The following is a 16,760-nucleotide window of genomic DNA, read 5'->3' on the forward strand; positions in this document are numbered from 1 at the left end:
AACATTCCTTCTGTCATAGTTTTCCTCTTTTCTAGTTACTTGGCCCTTGTTCAAAGAAAGGCAGTAGTAGATCATAATACATTGTAAGAATAAAGTAGTTACCATTGCTTTTTAACTGGCATGTGCCAAGTGGTGGCAAGGGGATAAATACCGTGAGAGGAACAAATTGTGCAGCCAACGATACATGTAGGAAGTAAAAACAAATCCGAGATAGCTCAAGTAGGGTGAGAAGTAAGATAACTGTATTAGCATTAGTGGGTGCAAGTAGGGGCATGGCTATAGGGGGCGCAGAGACAGCAGGTAAGTATCCTAAGCGCTGTGCCAGAGGGTGCTCAAAGAAAATACCAATATCATAAATGGCACTTTGTATTGGTGCCTCAAGTTATATGTCTGGATTGGTGATAATCACTCATCCGTACGGTATCCTTAAAAGAACTCGTAAAGTGAATACTCAAAAATGCTTTATATACGCTAATTTTAGACTATGAGCGGTTGATATTGTATATGCTGAAAGGAAGGAGTGTGTGTGATTTGTTACGAACCCTAATACCGTTTCTGGCTATTAGACACTTGATTTTACAGTCACATTATTTCTCATCAGACTTGAATACTTTGCTTTTTTTCTATTCGTGTCCTTGCTTTCTTGCATTAATGGTGGTGAACACCTCTACTCTAGATGTGGAATGAGCATATAATATGCATTATCTGGCCAGTGGTTGGTGTTTCAACAAACAAATTACACAGGAAGGAACAGATACCATGTCGAACAGTGACCAAAGCTTGCATCTTTGGTCTACATTTTCCTCATCATAGACCATGGACGGAAACTATAGAAATAGTCCTAAACACAGTGTGAACCCAACATTAATAATATCGAAGATGACGGCTATTCTTGTAAACATTTCACACACACTCATATATACATATAAAGCCATAAAGCAATAAGGACCTGCCTGGATTTGACTTTTGTATATAGTTGATAACTATAGAAAGATTAGGATTGCATATGCAATTGTATGTCATTGGTCAATGAATGTTGTTATTAAAGAGATGAAAGAGAAGAGCACCCTGATAAATAGTGTGATTCAGTTTCTGGGTCAAGAAGTGTATCATTTTTCCTTAAGGAGAGCACCTAGAAGGTGTGTGAGGAGACATAAGGCCAAAGAGATTCTTCTGGGAAATATGCAAAATAGGGGGAAAGAAAAAAACCTCAGCAGTGCCACCTAATGGAAGGCAGCATTCCTGCAAGCCAATTTTTAGACTTTTTATACAAACCTTATAACAATGACTGGGACTTAAAAAGTCTAACATTGGCTTGTAGGAATGCTGCCTTCCAATAGGTGACGCTGCTGAGGTATTGTTCCATCTTCCTTATTCAGTTTCGGAGAATGATGTTTGAGCAAAAGAACCTGTGACCTCCCCGGGAAGAGGCAAATTGTTTAGAGATCAATGTGTTTGATAGCCAGTCCAAGGTCTGCATGTAGACAAATCTATTCTTGCTTTTGCTAAGCACTGATTGGCATTATTGACAGCTGCATATTCCTGAAAGCTCATCAAATACAATTCTACTATGTGTGCTGACATTTTTAATACAAGTAGAAACTCTTAACTCTTGAATAAAATGTGATTTTAAATCCCTCTAAACATAAATTATATTATACCTCATTTTCTATGTCATCCCAAAAGTGGATGTCCAGTCATTAGCTTAAAAATTCTGTTTATTCTATCCTGTCACCTGTAAGTGAGGCATACCTATTTCTTTTCTTTGGTTTCTGTGACTTTTTAGCTGAGCTCCACTATGACTTTAAATTCCTATTTTGTATCTGTTTTCTCTCAAAAAGTAGATGGAACATTAACTGATCTTCCCTGTGCTATTGGGGGGAATAAATAAATGCAGGCTGTCTATAAGTAGAGAGATGGTGAAAGAACCCTTAGCTAACCTAAATTAATTCAAGTCTCAAGGTCCAGATGAAATACATCCTAGGACATTAAAGGAAGCAGCGGAGGTAACTGCTGAACCACTCGCCATAATCTTTGAAAATTCTTGGAGGACAGGAGAAGTCCCAGAAGATTGGAAAAGGGCAAATGTTGTCTCTATCTTCAAAAAAGGGAAGAAGGTGGAAACTGCAGGCCTGTAAGCCTGACTTCTATACCGGGAAAGATCTTTGAACAAATTATTAAACAGCATGTATGCAAGTACTTCGATGAAAATGTAATTAACCAGAGCCAGCACGGGTTTGTAACAAACAAGTCATGCCAACGAATCGAATTTCCTTCTATGACAGAATAACCGACTGGGTTGATCAGGGAAATGTGGTGGATATAGTATATCTTGAGTTTAGTAAAGCATTTGACATAGTATCTCATACCATACTTATTGAAAAAATGACCAAATATGGGATTGACAGGGCAACTGTTATGTGGATTCACAACTGGCTGAGTGATCGCACTCAAAGAGTTGTCATAAATGGCTGAACATCCAAGGGCAAGAATGTATCAAGTGAGGTACCACAAGGCTCTGTCCTAGGTCCAGTGTTGTTCAACATTTTTATAAATGATCTGGAGGAGGAAATTGATGGGAAACTGATCAAATTTACCAACGACACAAAGCTAGGAGGGATAGCTAACACTAGGGAAGAGAGAGTGAGAGAGAGAGAGAGAGAGAGAGTATTCAAAAAGATCTAGAAAAGCTTGAACAGTGGGCAGGAACTAACAAAATAATATTGCAAATGAGAAATGCAAAGTCCTACACCTGGGCAAGAAAAATGAAAAAAGCACATACAGAAGAGGAGGAATCGGGCTAAGCAGCAGCACATGTGAAAAAGACTTGGGTATACTAATATATCATAGACTGAGCATGAGTCAACAATGTGATGCAGCAGCCAAAAAGGCAAACACTATTCTGGGATGTATTAAGAGAAGCACAGAGTCTAGATCACGAGGTCATTATCCCCCTCTACTCTTCCTTAGTCAGACCTCATCTGAAATATTGTGTCCATTTCTGGGCACCCCACTTTAAAAAAGACATAGAGAAACTGGAGGGAGTTCAGAGAAGAGTCACCAAGATGGTGAGCGGTCTGCAAATCATGTCCTATGAAGACCTATGAAGGATCTAGAAATGTTTAGCTTGCAAAAAAGAAGGCTGAGAGGAGACTTAATAGCTGTCTACAAATATCTGAAGGGTTTTCACAGTGCAGAGGGATCAGCCCTATTCTCATTTGCACAAGGAAAGACTAGAAGCAATGGGATGAAACTGAAAGGGAGGAGACACAGACTAGATATTAGAAAAAACTTTCTGACAGTGAGGGTGATCAATGAGTGGAACAAGTTACCACGGGAGGTGGCGAGTTCTCCTCCAATGGAAGTGTTCAAACAGAGACTGGACAAATATCTGTCCGGGATGATTCAGTAAATCCTGCATTGAGCAGGGGGTTGGACCTGATGACCCTGGAGGTCCCTTCCAACTCTACCAGTCTATGAGGACTTAGCTTTGATCTATGACTTCAGGGACTAGCTGAGTGTAATGTATTCTGAGACACAGCTCCTGTTTCATCACTCGTTCAGGCTGCTGCCCTCCTACCTGAAGCTCTGCCTCTTCACATTGGCTGCTGGGTAGCACAAAAGCCCATCACAAGCTAACCGGGAAGTCTTGTGCTAATTTCTATTACAGCAAGGGAAGAATGATTATAAAGTAAAGAGCACTAAACCATCAGTGAGAAAAAAGACAAAGCCAGAGAGGCAAATCAGTCTTCATAAGAGGGAACCTGGAGACTCGCTTTAATGTACATCTTTCGAGTTAGTAAGCAGTTTTTATGCTGTCTGATCTTTAGTCAAAATAAAAAAAAATGTTTATTTATGGCATCATAGAGATCAAAAGCAAAACTGCCATAGTCTACAATCCAATTCCTTGGCAGCTCTAGATAAAGAGCTGGTACAATTGCAGGTGGCACCATGACAACTCTCGGGGCTTTATATTTGAGTTTTTCTATCCAAACAACCATCCCCTCCACTCATTTTACATCACGTGAACTTTAAAATTCCTTCAAGGTGAATTAGTTGTTAAAAAGAAAGTAATATATATATTTATACTACAATATATTTATGTAAAGAAGATATAGATCAATAGATAATACATTGCTTACCTTGATGAGTCGTACAGAAGGACACTGACTGGCTGCTGCAAACAGAATTTGAGTGCTTTTGCCTTCCAATGCCCAATCATGTACTCTGAAAGAGAGGAAGTCGAATGACAATTAGCACTTTCCATAAACATAACTACATCTTTGGCTACATACATCTTCAGCGTTCCGCAGTGTCAGATTGTCTGGAGTTGAAATTACTGTCAATGTTTAAAGCAGAGAAATCTGGGTGGTCTACAAAGGACTACTCTTAGAAGATACCACCTTTGTAGCAAAAGTCTATTCCGATAGTACCCACAGTTACCCTATAGTCTTAGTTTGAAGATGAAGAAATGGTCACACAGTAATTATATTGGCAAGAGGATATAAAGTTTGTATACGTTAATGGAAAACGAAAATGTCAACCTATGCTTATTTGGGTTGATGGTGCAGCACACCGTTAAACATGTCCTATGCTCATGGATCTGTATGAAATACTAAACCAACCTTCAGTAACCTTATGGCATCTCCAGAATGGCACATGTACTATTACTTCTGGCAACAGCTTGTGCATTAACTTCATGTTCGATATGCCTCTAGACTGGAAGATAGCTTGCGCAGTAACGTCTTCATGAACTACAGCATGCACCTCAACAGAATTACAAAGAAATTGTCCTTGACCTTTAAGGTGGCTGAGACACCAATGATTAAGCAGCTATGTACAAAACAGCTGCAGTTGTGACAAGAAGAATTAACACTATATTATCAACTTGCTAAAGCTCTCCAAGTGTTAATGGCCTTAACCAAAACGGGAGAATTGTTTTAACCACATCTTCCCCAACCTTAAGATAAGGTGTACAAGTAAAGCATTTGCTACATCTTCAACCACACACTGTCCCCTTACAGCAGACATAGCTTATCCAATGTTATACAATCTACTGCATGACTAGTAACAACTATGGATGACATGAAGTGAAAGTATAATAAGGTGCAAAGATAGCACCTCTCTTTTATAGTGCTGGGTCATATTGCCATTTCATCTGGCAGTGAATGCGTTACATCTATGGAGGATGCAAAGACTATCGCAGCATCTTCCTAAAGAGGGAAGTAGAGTATTGAAAGAGAAGCAAAGAAACGGAGAGACGAAAAAGGAGAAGAATGTGATAAAGATAGGAAAAGGAGAGGAAGGACAGAGGGAGGATTCTGGATGGGAGGAGGCTTTGTGGGTTTTGTTTTTGCACAGATAATAGGATTCAATGAAGCGCTGAGAGCATCCAGCCATCCGCTTGGGCTGTCCTGTTAAATACAGAGCACTGGGGAGACAGAAGGAGAGAGAAGATGGAGAGAGGGAGCAGAGCAAGAGATAGGAAAGAGAGGTAATGTACATGGAAAGGATACAGTAACGCTGATGTATGTTGGTAGGTGAACGGGCAAAGTAATTAATGAAAGAATGAGGATTATAAAATAATTATAAGAGGAAATCATATGCTGGGGGAAATGATGAGATATAAAAAAAGGATTAGATATAGAAAGGAAGACAAAGGAGGGGAAAAATTACACATTTAAGAAAGTTAGTGGCAAGGGAGCTACAAAAGACATGAAAGATGCAAACTGTGAAAGGCAACACAGACACACTTTATATCATTTTTACAGCACCGACATCCACAGCAATGGTGTAGAGCCGAGAGTCCGTATATGTGATTATATAAAATACAGAAATTCATTATTAATAGTACTGCCATGATGTGTTTACAGATGAGCACAATTCTCTTCTCCAGAAGGCAAATCAACTTGTTATGCTGCAAAGTTTGACCCTTACCTAGTGTTCCACATACAAAGGCAGCATATATACCTACAATCCAGGTCATGAAGCCATGTAAGAGGCAGGAACTGCCAGGGATTCAAGCTGCGGTTTTAATCGATCCGTCTCTCCTTTTCTTACCTCCCTCGCCCTCCAAGCTATTCTCTACTCTATTCATATTTCCTTCATTTCGGTGCCTCTGAATTCTCTCCTTGCCAACCTCTCCAACTACCACTGCATCTCTTGTTATATGCCATTTAGAGGAAGGTTGCATACAGCAGCAAGAATCAAAAATCGACATGAGGAGTAGTAGAGGATGCATTGCAGGAGTGGTATTGGAGGACTTGGCTGGGATCCTAACAAACCCCCACTGCCATATGTGATACTTCTAATTAAAAAATTAATTAATGAGAAAGTCAGAGATAAAAATGTGATGACAGATATGCTAAGAGGGGAGGAGGGAGTAAAGGCCAGCGCAGAGAGAAGAGATTAGTAAAATGATGAAAATAGACATAGGCCTGGATTGATACAGCATGACAAACCACAGATGTATACAAAACATGCCAGTCATATAAGTATGAGGCCTCGAAAGTATACAGTATTGGCACATTAAAATTCCAATCAATCTCCCATCAGAGTAAATATTACAGATGGGTCAGGATGAATGAATAAAATGTGGGACATTGCTTTAACAATGGGAGGACTATGAAGATGTGAGACATTTTGAGGCATGAATAAAAGGGGAGAACTTTACAGTCATACATATATTAAAATCATAGTTTATATGCAACGAAGCACTGGAAGATGAAACAAAGCATCTAGAAAGGCCGGCGTTCGCTCCTTCAAACGTGCCTGACTTTTTGAATCCATCCAAACTCCCAGAAGCCTTCAGTCCCCTTTTTGCTGTGGAAAATTTTTATTCTGTCCTATATATTTCTTTCTGTCACCTGAGGGAAAGATTAATAATGTTTCTGCCAGAGGGGCAGTAAGAGAGACTAAACAACAGAGATAAGTTTAATGGGTTAAAGCGCTAGTCCCATGTTTGCGAAAAGGTAATGGTCTAACTGACATGGCTAATGAAGACAAAACAGCACTATCTCCAATTGTACGATGGACCTACTTAATAAAAGCCAAGGACTCTGGAAAGCTGTAAGATCACAACTAGCTATGTAATTTACCATTACAGTTAAATATGATCCATTGCTAGAACAGTGCAGTCTTTAATGTGCATTACTACTTAAGTTTTTTGCTGTGAACGCCAATCCATGAAACCCACCTCTATAAAGTCAACCTGCACTCATACTGACAGGTTGGGGCAACTGATTGGCAGGTTGATTCATCATGAACATGCACATAAAGGCAAAAGTCTAAACGACAAGCCTGGCACCTGTAATATCCGGTATTAGTGCAGTATGTCTCCACCGGAAGTATGGGTTGGCCGGGCTGACCTACAGGTAACACCCAGGTCACGTCCATCGCTGACAAAACCTCCTGAGTGGAGACATACTGCACTAAAGGGCCATTTATACTAGACGAATGTCGGGCAAATGATGCCCAACACTGGTCTCTGTGTGTATCCTTTTCGTATTGAAGCCTGTCCAGCGATCAGATTATCAACCTGTGTCCAGCTTCAGAAACGCCGATGATCAGCTACGTCACTGAAGGACACACATACATTTTCCTCGCAGCAGGTAGTCATTTGCAATGTATATACATGCTGGGTCTGCCAGTGGGAAATATTCTATGTTGGCAGCTTTCCAGTCTGGCTAAGTGGAGGCTCTCAAGCAAGGACCCCCTCTATAATCACCAATAACCCACTAAGGGTGGTTTGAAATACAGTTTTTTTGTGCCGAAAAATAATGTATTTGATTCAAAGGAAAATAGAAAGGAAGGACTTAAATTTCTCTCTGCTGGATCCACTTTTGGCATGAAAAACTGCTACAAAAACCTATATGTCAAACCACCCTTTATGGGAGACTAATCACAGCTGGTAGGTACATTTCCTTCTACTAAAGAGCAATCCAAGACTAGAGCTCTGCCCAAACTACTTAGAAACAGTAAGACAGTTTTCTTAGTCATTTAGCACAGGAAGAAAGAGTCTCACGATGTATTTCTTAGTAGCCCTGTATAATGTTTCTATGGAGCCAATAAGGAAATTTGGAGGAGGTATATTTTTTTCTTCTTATACAATCAGGTCTATACAGCAGAATCTCAATCTTTGGTTCTGCTCTGTGCATAGCCATGGATGTATGTGATTGCATTGTGTGAACATGTGTATGCAATGACACACACCCCTACATAGCATAGCCCATGAGAAAGAATAAAATTACAATCTTGCATATCCTTATGATGGATAAGGATCCTTTAGAACAGAATGAGTTAGAAATAGCGTGAAACACCTCTAGTTATGTGTTTTGGCTACTATGTTTTAGGGGAGCACCAAAACCCAAAGAAGGCTATTTGCATTGAAAAGCGAAAGATGAAGGTCTCTGCAGCTATTCAATCATCATTTTACCCTTACTTATCCATGTTACTCTTCCACATTTCAGTTTAATCTCATCTTACAAAATGACACCTATTTTCTTTCTTAGCAAACATCCAAAAATGTGCAAATGGCCATATACTAGTAAATAATAGAGAATGTTTGCTAATCATGCCTTATTTATTGATATTGGCATTTTTCAGTTTTATTGTGTAGAGTTATTGTCATGGGTGTACATACCATGGTAACAGACATACCGGTTGTTATGAGGCCAAGTAGCCAAGAGACCTAGCTCTATTTAGTTGTCATTCTAGATGCTTGGGATGTGATAGGCCGCCTGCAGACGGGCGGGTCGGATCCGGCGGCGAGGATTCTCGCCGCGGGACCTGACCCGAGCGCCTGCAGGGACCAGCATGTACTCACCCGCGCCCGAGGCTGATTGATGTGCCAGCTTGCCGGGCAGCCGGCGCATGCGTAGACAGGAGCCGGCGACGGGTGAATGACGTTTCTGTGCGGGGCTCGCAGAGCCCCGCACAGAAGTAGTGTATGCGTCGTTTCTTTTTTCTGTGCGAGATTTCGCGCGGCCAAACCGCAGCCATCTGCATAGGATTGCGTTTGTTAATGCAATCCTATGCAGGCTTCCAGCAGCGGAAATCCCGCCGCAGAATTTCTGCTTGTGTGCAGGCGCCCAAAGAGGCAGTAAAAAATGCAATGCAAGGAGGAAAATACTGAGTGTCACTTGCTGCCAAAGGTGGCTGTGATGAACTGGGACCCTAATTCAAGTTTTGCAGAAGGGCCCATGGCAATGTGCTACACCCTTGCTAATGACTATTAACTTTTTATAAGTACTGCATTACTTACTTTTTAGCAAAGTGCTAAACAGTGGCGAGCTAAAAGCCAGTGCAATGAAAATTGTGTCTCTATTGCTCCTGTGGCGCAACTGATTACTTCTTCTACAAATCACTCCAAGGTTCAATTTTGAGTATTAGAACAAAAATGTGTGAAGTAAAAGAAAACATTCATGCATAGGAGGAATAGGAGTAATGTTACATTCTATGCCTCTACATTATATGTATACTATTAGCAAGCCTAATATAATCCAATGCCATACCCCATCATCTTTCTAAATAGCGATGCATATTTCTTGATAGATCTGACTACAACAACTTAATTAACTGTTTATTCATTACAAAAACAATGAATAAATAACACGTTAACATGTTTGCCAAATTCCAGCAACCCGTTTGCAACCCACACACAGGCTGCTATACTAAGACCCTCGATATATTCTCCATCCATTTAAACACATGTCCTTTCAGAGGGGCACACGAATTACAAGACATCAGAAAAACACAGAAATCACGTTTCATGGGCATTCCTATGTTTTTTAATTTGTCTATAATATACATACTTACAGTATGAATACGTCTCCCTTTACCCAAACTTGAAATCCTCCTTCCCCATTCTTCCCTTTCCTCAGCCCACTTCAAACCTCCTTGGACTGAGCTTTATTTTGCTCATATTCTGCCCATTATCACCCCCATCCCATTTCCGCTCCCTTCTACCCTCCTCCCTTTTCCTCACAATCACTCTTTTATTACTGACCTTTTTACTTATCTCATTATGCACAATGGAGCCATAATTAACTGTTACAAGAAAAAGAAAATGGAAGAGAACCTCTAGGACTAGATAGTCAGCTGTCACATTTATGAAAAGACTAAATGACAAATCCTTCCAATACTTGCGAGAACATGGTGAGGGTTACAATGCTTATGGCACAAATACCCGCACAGACAATAGCAGCACAGCATCCCCCTTATGATAGTTAACTATGGAAGGCATCACAAAGTGCCATGTCTACTGTGAATATAATTGGTTTAAACCATAGGAAATGAGCTAGTAATAATGCAATACTTATTTCTATACGTTCCACAGTCTTTTGTATATCAACACTTCACAGTGTAGCAGTTGCTATCATAGGGAGCAGTACTTTGGCCTACTACTGAGAAGCAGTTAACATGGGAGTTGGGGCATCTTCTGCTTAAGCCAAGTGATATTGAAGACCGGGAGAGCACCTTGTTAATGTATGCACTCTACGGACATGTAAAGTGTGCCGAGAATGTCAGTATGTAGATTATCAAGTCAAAAGCCTTTCCTGTGAAGCGGAAACACCTTTTTTTTTTTTGCACAGCTAACTTGCAGAAAAACTAATGTACAGCCATCTGTGCCTGCTGCACTATCCAGAGCGCCTTTCCTTTTTATGGATTCTAATTATATATTACTTCGGCAGTAGGCACTAAGGTGTTCGGCAGCATCCATGTTCGCATCCTGTCTGTGCCAGCCACTTTTTGGATTTGTTAGGTTGTGGGGAAGCAAATAGTCAAATGCAAATAAGCAAGCAGAGACTTAATTAAGCTTATGCCATCTTCCTAATTTTATTAATAATGTTACTAATATAAAACTACATAAAGTAGTCATAATGGATGAGACTACATTCCTTTGATATAGCTTTAAGTGAGATTTATACTTCGCAGCATCCACTTTAAGAAAAAAAATTACAGTAATGTTTTACAATATTTTTCGCAATCCACTCATTCCCATTGGAATAATATGTGAACTATTTAGCAACAGAAATGTATGTAAATGTGGTTTAATACTGAAGAATTCTTATTATTTACAGCCAATTCTCTCCACACTTTAACCCACAGACAGAGAGATTCTCAATAGCGCTTGCCTAAACTCAGATATTCTGAAACATTTTAAAAAAGGCATGGGAGATTATAAACTGCGCTCCGAAGTGTTATCAAAAAGAACTAAGTGGGAAGTAATTACCGTATTTTTCGGACTGTAAGACGCACCCCTGGTTTAGACAACAGAAAACAGGAAAAAATATTTCAGACTAATTTAAATGTCTCTGGGGGTCTAACAAGATGGAGAAGCTGTTGTAATTAACTTTGATGCTCTAGTATAGAAAAAGGGGATAACAGTCAGCTCCTATTAAACCAGCATATAAGCATACTATTACACATACACAGCTCTGCAGCATACACAGCTGATTTCATCTTGATGAAAACTGCGTCTTGTAGTCAGAAAAATACAGTATCACTGCCAAGAATTATATGTTATACATACAGTTGCAATCAAAGTTATTCAACCCCCCACTGCAAAGTAGGTTTATTTGCCAAATTTACAAACTTTCATTACTTGCAAAAAAACAAACAATCAAACAAGAACAACTTCACTCAACACAACTAAAAACAAGTGGTTTCTGCAAATGCAACACAAAATGCTACTTTTAATGACTACTGCAGTCTCAGAATTATTCAATCCCTTCACGACAAGCATCTTTAGTATATAGTAGAGACCCTTTAGGCTAGCCACACACGGGTGAGTGCGATTTTGGGCCGTGATTTATTGCCCGATATCGCACTTGCTACCATGTGAAAGCCTGGTGGATACATGGTGTTTTCATGTGAAAACAGGCTCGCATCACTGTGAGGATGAAGGGAATCCCCTGCTGCAGCTGTCACAGCCGTGGCAGAGGATCACAGAGTTCTATCATTGCTTAGAACACAATGGGAGATCTTGCAGCTAGATAGAATATGCTGCAATGTATTTCCCGCATAGCAGCGCATTGCCATACGGGAAAACATAACTAATGTGTATGAACTAGAGATGAGCGAGCATACTCACTAAGGCAAACTACTCGAGCGAGTAGTGCCTTATGCGAGTACCTACCCGCTCGTCTCTAAAGATTCGGATGTCGGCGGGGGAGAGGGGAGAGCGGCGAGTTGCGGGAGTGAGCAGGGGGAGCGGGGGGGGGGGGGGGGGGGAGAGAGTGAGATCTCCCCCCCCCCGTTCCTCTCCACTCTTCCCCACTGGCACCCGAATCTTTAGAGACGAGCGGGCAGGTACTCGCATAAGGCACTACTCGCTCGAGTAGTTTGCCTTAGCGAGTATGCTCGCTCATCTCTAGTATGAACCCATTTAAATGAATGGGGTTCATAATTGGATGTCTCAAAAGGCACGAATTTCGCACAATTTTCTTGGCCGTGTGAAACCAGCCTTACTGTTATGACCTGCTGCAAACTTGATGCACAGCCAGACACCAGTTTTGACAGCATTCCTGAGAAATCTTAACTGATTCCTCATGGGTAATAGCCTTCACTTTACTAATAATCTTGGTTTCTATGCTGCAACCAGCTTCTTGAAATACCAACAAATATTTTTTATGGGTTTTAAGTCAGGCAACTGTGACAGCCACTCTAGAATCTTTTAGGACGTCTTCTGAAACCAAACCTTTGAGGACAATGAGGAATGCTTGTCTTCTTGAAAGGTCTAATGACGCCCTAAACTGCAGCTTCCTCAAAGAAAGCATGACATTTTCTCTTAGAATTTCCTGATACTTGATTAAATTCATCTTGTTCTCCACACTCTGCTGGTTTCCAATGCCAGTGGAATCAAAATAGCCCCCAGAACATCACCCAGCTACTGCCATACTTCACTGTAGGCCAGGTGTTCTGTCAATGTATGCTTCATCCTTCCTCTTCCACAATAAAGCTGACTCATAGGTCCAAAAAGTTCCAGTTTTGTTTAATTGCTCCACAGAATAGAATAATGTAGCGGACAGCAGTACACACGTATCAATCCACATAGGACGAAGGCCTCTTCTATAGAATGTGGATGCAGAGCTATCAACGTGGTTCTGGATCCTGAACCACCTCACAACAACAGACTATATATTAATTGAAGCAGCATCCTAAGGAGTCCCTTAATAGTAGTTTCAACTCACTTCATCCAGTGTAAAGAACCTGTATTGTGCCCATCAAATGCGACAACGTTTCGGTCTTTGACAAAGACCACTGTGAAGGAGCTCCACAGAATAGAATGCCAAAACTTTTGTGGTTCATTTACATGATTTTGTGCACATTGGAACCAGCTATTTGTGTTATTTTGGGTCAGAAGAGGTGTACATCTTTGATTTCGGGCATGAAGACCTTCAGCATTTAATATGAACCTTACCGTACAAGCAGAAACCTCAATACCTGCTGCCAGCAAATCTTGCTGCAGATCTTTTGCAGTCACTCAAGGTTTTCTGACCATCTGCATCTTCAGGAATATGGTGTTAGCCAGAAATTGCTTCCTCATTCTGCTACATCCAAGTAATACAGCCAGTTTTCCTTTAAATTTGAACTTGAGAAATATGCTTTCAAGTGTATCTCTAGGAACATCAGTGTCTTTGCTATCTTTATATATCTTTTTTCTTGCTTGTACAAGGCAATGATCTCATCTGTAAATGTTTTAGATCACTATTTGGTCTTACAAAATATGGGTAACATACAAACAAATAGCACAGTCAATAAATCCCTAGCCAGTCCAGGTATTTGATGCTTTTTAACTCAAGCACACCTGATGCAACTAGTGAAGCCCTTGATTAGTTGAAAATGATGCCCTTGAAACACAACCTTATTTGCAAATGTGTGCTTTTATAAAGGATTCTAGTCAGGGGATTGAATAATTCTGAGACTGCAGTAGTCATTAACCCCTTCATGATGGCCAATACCCCTTTTTACTGACCTCACTAACGGACTTTGAACCTGCACATACATCATTTTGTTTTAAAGCAATAATTTGGGTGACTACCAATAGCCAGACTTCTGCTCTAACCATCATCAGCCGAAAAACCTCAGATCCGGACAGTGTAACCCCTTACATGCCACAATCAATAGCAATTGCAGCATGTAAGCAGATGACAGGGCTCTATCACCCATTGGTACCTCACAGTGTGATTGCAAGGTGCCAATGGGTTCCCATGGCAGCCAGAAGCCTGAAAAAAGCCTTTGTGCCTGCCATGTAACTCAGCCTATTAGGCCCTGGCTCTCGCAGAGTCTAATAGGCTAATGTCATAGGTTTAGCAGAATGCACTAAATAAGTAATGCAGTGTACTATCCTAGTGATTGATCGCATTTTAAAGTCCCCTTGAAGGACTAATAGCGTAAAAAGAAAAGTTCAATAACGTTTAATTGTAAGAAAAAGAAATCTAATATAAGAAAAAAATATATACATTTACTCCACAAAACCCTTTTTAAATGAATAACATACCCCCCAAAATTTCATAAAAGCAACACATAATAATAGATATTACCGCATTCTTAATGACCCAGACAATGAAAATATTTTGTTATTTATTACACAAGGTGAACACTGTAAAAATCATTTGACAAGGTACTGCCAGAATTGCTATTTTTATTTTGTTTGCCTCCTCTGTAAAACTTATATATCGCATTATATGTATTCCAGAGTGGTGTCATTAAAAAATACAACTTTTCCCACAAAAAAACAAGACCACATATGGCTATGCCAAGGATTTCTGCCTCTTGCAATGCAACAATGAAATTCGCTTGGTCCTTAAAGCAAAAAATAGGCTCTTCACTGAGTTAAAAGTGGCATTATGTGTTGAATTTGGAGAAACCACTTCTTATATTAGTTGTGTTGAGCTATTTCAAATTGTTTTTGATTGTTTTTTTCAAACAGTTGAAAATTTAAAATTTGGCAAATAAATTTGTAGTGGAGGTTGAAACATTTGATTACAACTATATGCATATGTATATATAATATAATCATTGTGTGATCCTCGGATGTGGTGACCAGAACAGGTTTTATTCATTCCAATGAGTGCAGTCTATTTTTCCCATATAGTCATGATATTATGGTTATTCTTCTTTTCAATTCATCACTATTTTACCGATTTAACAATAAGATCAATTGTTAAATGTTCCTGTTGTAAGCCCTCTACGGGCAGTACAATTTTAAATGCCATCTCCAGTCACCCGAGACATACTGAACTTGGGATACCTGTAGGTAAATTAATTTGTAGCAATTAGAGATGAGCGAACGTACTCATTTAGGGCAATTACTCGATCGAGCATCGCTTTTTTCGAGTAACTGCCTACTCGAGTGAAAAGATTCGGGGGGCGGCATGGTGGAGCAGGTGGTAGCAGTGGGGAACAGGGGGGAGCTCTCTCTCTCTCTCCCCCTCCCCGGCTCACCCCCGGCGCCCCCCGAATCTTTTCGCCAGATTAGGCAGTTACTCGAAAAAAGCGATGCTCGATCGAATAATTGCCCTAAACGAGTACGTTCGCTCATCTATAGTAGCAATAGGAATTGTTGCACTGAATAGTTGCATTTGATGGTAGAGCAACAAGTATGTTGTATACTGACCAGAAGTGGCTGGTGCAAATGGGTGCTAAGTAGAGCCTAAAACATTGTACATAGAGGAATGGAGCTGATTTACTCAAACCCAACATGAATAAAAGGTCAGAAATATATGAAGAACATTGAAATCGTAACTGATGTATTAAATGTAAACACTCCGTAAATCAATTTATTAATTGTAAAAGCACCTATATGGTTTATGTCATGAATGTATGTCTTGTCAGTTCTCCTATGTGGGCTCTGCTACAAGAAAATTGTTTGGGAACACATTAGGGACTCAGTCAGTCCTTTGGTCCTTAACCTGTCCAATTTCTCCAAATATTTTCATTCTGTCCACTTGGCTAATCTGACTAGTTTTGTGTTTCACAGCCTAGAAGGGGTTAACAGACCTGTTAAAGGAGAAGACTGAAGATGAGCTTTGTAAAGCAGAGAGACATATCGAATTTTCATGCTAGGAACTTTGTTTCCAGCAGTTTTAAATCATTGGTCAGATTTGATCCTACACCGCCAAACGGTGCATTTATCATGTCTAAGATGTCTTTCTTTTTCATGTCTCTATGAAATATTTTTATTATATCAACGAAAGCACAGTTGGAGGGTGCTTGTCTAATTATATCTCTATCTCTATCTCTTCCCTAAACTCTGGGGCTATGAGTAAGACCGATACTGCCTGAAATGTGTGAGCCGTTGGTTGTTCCATTCAGATATATCATGTTTCTACCAATTTGCTGCTATCCAAGATTGTCGGAGGATTTGAAACTTTGAATAAAGTATCCACTTCATTATATTACAAGTGTTGGACTTTTGTACTTGCTGTTCATAATTTGGAAGCTTGGCTGTCTGGACGTTACCCAAGATGAGCGGACTGCTTTTTTCCTATTATAATATTGTATTCCACATTCATGCAGTTCGCTTCAGGTTCAATCCAAATGGTAAAAAAAAAGGAAAAAATCCTCTTTTTCCCCTAATTTTCCTGGGGGTTGACAGTTTGCAAGTTAAAACGGACTGCTTCTTCATCACAGCAAAGACAATGAGAATCAACCCAAGGAATGTTCTGCCACTAAGAAATCTGCCTCTCGAATTTACTTGTTGAATGCAGCAAATAGCTCATTCCCTGAATCACTTTCTCTGGCTGACAAGTGTA

The 16,760-nt window shown here is 40.1% G+C and overlaps 1 protein-coding gene across 2 annotated transcripts in view; it reads right to left on the minus strand.

The window, feature by feature from the left end:
- LINGO1 (leucine rich repeat and Ig domain containing 1) overlaps positions 1–16,760 on the minus strand; it is a 305,364-nt gene that overhangs the window by 66,404 nt on the left and 222,200 nt on the right. The window contains exons 1-2 of one of the 2 annotated variants that reach the window (XM_066592384.1): positions 9,817–9,850; positions 4,143–4,227 (exon numbers count right to left, since the gene is read on the minus strand). The gene's annotated coding sequence lies outside the window, so the exon portion shown is untranslated. Of the gene's footprint in view, positions 1–4,142; positions 4,228–9,816; positions 9,851–16,760 lie in introns of those variants that run through there. The other variant, XM_066592383.1, reaches the window with a different exon arrangement.

Source organism: Eleutherodactylus coqui, chromosome 2, assembly GCF_035609145.1.
Source record: "Eleutherodactylus coqui strain aEleCoq1 chromosome 2, aEleCoq1.hap1, whole genome shotgun sequence".
Classification (NCBI taxonomy): Eukaryota; Metazoa; Chordata; class Amphibia; order Anura; family Eleutherodactylidae; genus Eleutherodactylus; species Eleutherodactylus coqui.